This window comes from Galeopterus variegatus, unplaced genomic scaffold, assembly GCF_000696425.1.
Source record: "Galeopterus variegatus unplaced genomic scaffold, G_variegatus-3.0.2 Scaffold1768, whole genome shotgun sequence".
In the NCBI taxonomy this organism is placed as follows: Eukaryota; Metazoa; Chordata; class Mammalia; order Dermoptera; family Cynocephalidae; genus Galeopterus; species Galeopterus variegatus.
This window is the reverse complement of record NW_007727879.1, coordinates 244,231-250,287: the sequence shown is the minus strand read 5'-3', so window position 1 is coordinate 250,287 and position 6,057 is coordinate 244,231.

The window sequence follows — 6,057 nt, the reverse complement described above, 5'->3', positions numbered from 1 at the left end:
AAGATTTGATGTCATCATTTTCTCACCTATTTAAAATATGGCTTAGGGGATCATTTGGTCAATAGGAAATTAACCAGACCTTGAATTTACTTTTCAACATCTCTTGAAGCCTGTTGACATTCTTAAGATGAGGAATTAATAATTAATTATCATTAATTATGGCCCTCTTCTTCATGAAACTTAACATGCTGCTACGGTCTAAATGTGGTATTCCCCTCAAAATTCATAAGTTGAAACTTAATCAGTTAAGTCAATAAGCTGAAACTTTAATTTTTAATTAAACTTACAAGTTTTTATAAACTTATTAATTAATAAATCAAAACTTACTTTTATTATTATAGCAGATATGTAATAAATGCTTATTTCCCTTCTGTCTTTTCTCTCAAAAGGGAAGAAGAGCCAGTGTAAATGACAGTCCATTCTAAATTCCAGTAGAAGAATCAAGGAAAGCCATTAGTGTTGGTAGCTGGCTGCATTATTACCATATTTCTCCAATTCTAAGATGCACGTTTTGCGGCATTCTAATGTTTCTAAAATTGGGATTCATCTTAAAATCAATGTACAATTTAGTACAGTAGGTTTTTCCTCCTAGAAACCTCTTACTAAAACAAAGATGTGTCTTACAATTGATTGTGTCTCAGAATCGAGGAAATAAAGTAATTATCATGCTGTTGCCATAGCAGTCATGACAGTTTTAAGACAAGAATAGCTGGTCTCCTAGGGAGTAGAGCCCAGGCTATAGGTTTTTTGCATTGCAGCAAATCCACCACAATGGTCACAACCTTTAAAAAGATGTGTTTTCTATTAATGACCTGACTGTCCTCAGGCCTCTACAGCCTGTAAATAAAAGTGAGTCAAACTGCTTTGGCCCCCACATTTTGCTGGTTCTAACCCCTCAGTGCCAACTTTCACAACTTCATTATCTGTCCCACTCCCCAATCTCTCTATTTAATTCTGAGAGTCCTCTATTCTCAGGACTAGCCCTTCCGTGTGCTTCTACTCTGTCCTTCCTGTAGATGCCCACTCTGTGCCCAGTCACTTGAGAAAAATACCTCCTGCTGCCTGCTACTCCTAACCCCAACTTCTCAGAACCCTGCCTCCCAGTCCAGGAGGTATTCAAAATCTGTACATCTTCCAGATAAACTTTCCTGATTAGTTAAAGGTCACACATTCTTATAACCTGCCACTAGCTCCTTTAAACATCTGGGTCCCCTACAGACATTTAAGCAGACCAGTTGTTTCAGTCTATTTTGTGCTGCTATAACAGATTACCATAGACTGGGTAATTTACAAACAACAGAAATTTATTTCTCATAGTTCTGGGACTGGGAAGTCCAATATCGAGGTACCAGCATCAGGAAGAACCTTGCTGTGTCATCCCATGGCAGAAGGCAGAAGGGCAAAAGAGCACACACATGAGGGAGAAGAAAAGGAGGCCAACTCATCCTTTTACCAGGAACCCACTCCCAAGATAACTAACCCATTCCCACAATAACTACGTTAATCCATTCATGAGGGTAAGGCCTTCATGACCTAATCTTCTTAAAGGTCCCATCTCTCAGTACCTGTTGCATTCGGTATTAAGTTTCCAACACATGGACTTTGGGAGACACATTCAAACCATAGCAACCTTTGCTGGAACTGCATGTTAACTCAGGAAAAGTGTTGGTTTGTGGGGGATGGGTGTACTGAGAAGCAACTGGCAATCTTATCCTTTTACAATCTCCTTCCTTTTAAGGCATCCTCCAAGTTTCTAGATCATGACTAGAGAAACATGCCAAGACTTCAGTTTCTTGGCAGAGGACAGACAAACTACATCCACCAGCATGCAACTGACCAAGTTTTTTCTGGCTCACATGCCAACTTTGCCCACTTTCTTCTCTTTAGATGACTCCCACTGTTGTCCCTGGGACTTATCTTCCAGGATGTTATCTTTCTCTAACATGTAAAAAGAAAACAAAGGTCAAAATTTCTGGAAAGGGAGAATCTGTCCCCCCCACCCCACTCTCCTCATCTAAATGGAAAAAGAAAATGAGAACTACTTCCATTGTGAATTTGCCCCTAATGTCTGCTCATACTCAAAAACCAAAGTTCATGGGCTCCTTTGCCCTTCATCCTCAGTATTAAGAGGGAAGTTTCTAGTTCAGAATCTGGAAGAATTCCTGGAACCACTAGCATTTCTGCAAGCACTGGAGGAAAAGTCCATTCTCTGGAACAAAATATAATGTTTCAGAGTCCTTGCGACCTGTGTAGGCCTTTACATACACAGTCTTCGTATTTCCAAGAAGAATTTTCTTTTTATTTATTTACTTGTTTGTTTGTTTATTTATTTTTGTGGATGACCAGTACAGGGATCAAACCCTGGACCTTGGTGTTATCCGCACCACACTCTAACCAACTGAACTAACTGACCAGCCCAAATTTTCATTTCTTAATCTAGGGAAGTTCCTGCATCTTTTGATGATTTTCCTTTCCCTTCTCTTCATCCCTCCATCTCTCTATTAATCCTTTTTCCACCTTTAAGATCTGTAAAAAAAAAAAACCAAAATCCCTCCTCGAAAGCCCCTTCCTCCCTTACATATCAATTTATGTAAATGGACACTTAGGTAGAGAGAAATATAGTTCTTCAGACACAACCAGACTACTAATCTTAATTTGATTCCCCCAGGACCCCTGCCACAATTATACACACCATCAAAGAGAGTGAATAAGCTGTAAAGTCAATTTAATATGCTGAGAGTATGTCTGGGCTTCAGAGAGAAAAATCCTATTCTATAGTATACCTAAGTACTTTATAAAAGCTAATTAGTCCAAGTAGGAAGGCTACTGAAAGTAAATGTCATCCGAGTCCTAAATGAAGATTAACTTAACTACTGAAATATGAAGACTGATAGCAGTAATGCTTACAGCTGTAAACTGTTACCAACATTCCTGTTCACGCTGAAGAAGATCTATGGGGACGTGACTCACTACATATATTATTGATGGGGCTGGGCTATGATGTGAGATAGTAGTGAAAATAACTTGCAAACTGAAATCAAATATAATATTCTGGCTTTCCACAAGAAAAGCTCAACTACCAATTTTCTTGAAACATTCTGACTGAATTAGGGTTTCAATTCTATGCCTTATTTTCAAGCGGAGTTAAATATTTAAACATTTTTCCTGGCACTCAGCTAAAATAAATGAATGTTCATAGTAGCAGTTCTATAACAATAATAATAAAGCCCTAGATAACTCACTACAGTTAAATCTAGCAGTGCAAATGACCTGACTGCAGACCAGTCATATAACGACTTCTAATGTCAGTTCATTAGAAGCGATCTAAATCACCAATGTGGATTATACTACAAGACAATTTAATTGGAAGCTCCACATTGATCACTTATAACAAAAGAAATCAAATGGTTAAAACTGCTGGCACTGGTACCAGTCCCTAACCATTTCTAGACTCGAGTATCAGTCCCTACAATCTCACTTCTTCCATTCTCAAACAACCCAGACGTGATGGAGAGACAACTTTGCTTTTATATTCAAGTTTGAAGAATTTATTTATAAAACACAAAATATATAGGCTTCTTTGACAGAGCAGAATTGTGGTTACTAGAAGTGGGAAAGGGGAAGTGGGAGGCAGGATAGTGAGATGCTGGTTAATAGACACAAAACAGCTATACAGGAAAAATAAATTCTACTGGTGTACAGTTGAGCTAAGCATCTACAACTAACAACAATTAACTGTATCTTGTCAAATGGCTAGAAGAAACATCAAGGTCAAGATGTTTGGATCCCCATACAGGACACTGCCAAAAAAAAAATGGCTAGGAGAGATCAAATGTCCTCATCACAAAGAAATGATTAAATTTCATAATGATGAATATACACTGATTACCCCGATTTGCTCATCACATTGTATACATGTATTGAAATATAACTCTGTACCCCACAAATATATATAATACATTTCAATAAAAATAAAAATAAGGTGCCAGCCCGGTGGCGCACTAGATAGTGCGCCACTTGGGAAGCGCGGCGGCGCTCCCACCCGAGGGTTCGGATCCCACATACAGACCGGTTCCCGCTCACTGGCTGAGCGAGGCGCGGGAGCAACACCGAGGGTTGCGATCCCGTTGCCGGTCCCGGTCCGGGGGCGACACTGAGGGTTGCGATCCATTGCCGGACACGGAAAAAGACAAAAATAAATAAATAAATAAAATAAAATAAAATAAAATATACAGGCTTCTAAACATAAAAACATCATTTTGTTATATCATTTACCTTTACTTTACAAAGGATTGGTATAAATCTATCATTCTTACTAGAGAAATAATTCAAAGTTCATTCTTTACTAAAAATGGGTCAATCAGTAAAGCCCACCTTGAACCTGAAAAAAAATATTTTGTAATAAAAATGAGTCATTAATGTCTTCCTTAGAAACCAAGAATAGAAAACCATTGTAGGATTACAAATAATTCTCAAGCTCTTTCTTCATAGGTTTCGAAATCAAATATTTTGGTTGTTCTTAGTGCCTAAATAAATAGCATTAAATAGCTTTCATCTCAGATTAACAGTCTCATGAGCCTTTCTAAGTAATACAGAGTATTTCACTGTCTAATCTAGAGATGTGAAATTCTAAAACTATGGAGTGATAATTTGGTATTTTATTCCTTAAAAGGATAGCATATACAAACAATCGGTTAGAATCACTACAAATTAAATGAAATTTCATTTGATAGATCTATGTTTTCAAAACATAAATGCTGTTTTCTATTTGGTTATTCATAAGGCTAATAATGTGGGTTGTTCCACTGTGCTGTTTACTCAATTGTCCAGGTTTACTCAGGAGGTCAGAACTTTGCCAATTAGGGCCCCCCCTTCCAGAGGCCATGTTTTGATTTTGGATCTGGAAACCAAGTCTCTGAAAGAGTCAGCTCAGTTTTGCTATGAGGGAAAACCATTACTCTATTAAAAGGAATCAAAATGTACCAAAAGATTTCGTATTTTACATTTAAAAGCCAGGAAGCATATAAACAAGAAAATAGGCAGTGAGGCTGGTATCTGAAACAATCCAGAGAAGAAAAATCAAGTGCAAGTTCAGAACTGGTGATCTGGAATCTCAACTTTGAATGGACAATGTGTTTTCCATGTTATTCAGCTTAATTCAGGGATTTCTTTATCCTTCATTCTTTTTTGAAAGAGGAGTTCTGGTTCAGAGTCTGGGAGTGTTTCTGAAATCATTAGTGTTTCTGCAGGCAATGGAAGAAGAATCCACCCTCTGAAACAAAATGATTTTAGGGAACCCTAGTTGCCCTTTTCTGACCGTTATATACATAGCCAAACCCTCCAACAGCCTTCATGTTTCCAACAAGAGCAATCCTCATTTTTTAATCCAGGAAATCACACCCTTCAGGGCAAGACTGAGTTATGCAAAAAAGTTATTGAATATAAACCCAAAGGAGAGCTGGATTTGGTATGGATACACAGCTAGATGCTTCACTTTAGCCACATAAGCATGACTATGGCAAACTGCTCATATTTGTTAAAGATCATATTATGTTCCAAAAGATCACGCCTGCAAGAACTACCAGAATGTCCAACAAAATCACTAGAATGTAAGACTTGCTCAAGGATATTCCCTGGGAATGGACAGCCAGACAATGAGCTAGACAATGAGCTGAACACATGCTCTCACTGGATTGACGTCCTGGTTTTTCCACTGTATTAATTATAAGCTCTGGGTAGAACTGGGGGATGTGGTAGGTTGATACTCCAATAGACCCTATCTAACCAGTTCTACTTTACTGTTCAGACCACCTCCCACAACTGGTAACCATGAATGTGGAAAGACATGTTTTCAGAAATGTGAGTGGATGCAGGGGGGCGGAAATATACCCTCTCTCCTAAATCCTCAAAGTACTATAGTCTTTGCTTTTATAAAGCTTAAATTTGAAAAAACTACTATAGATTTACTCATCCTCTGCCCTCGCCCCTCTTCAAAAATTACAGACCATGGTGACTGGTCAGACTCACTTTCTGGGTTCCACTCTTCCAGGTCTGTGG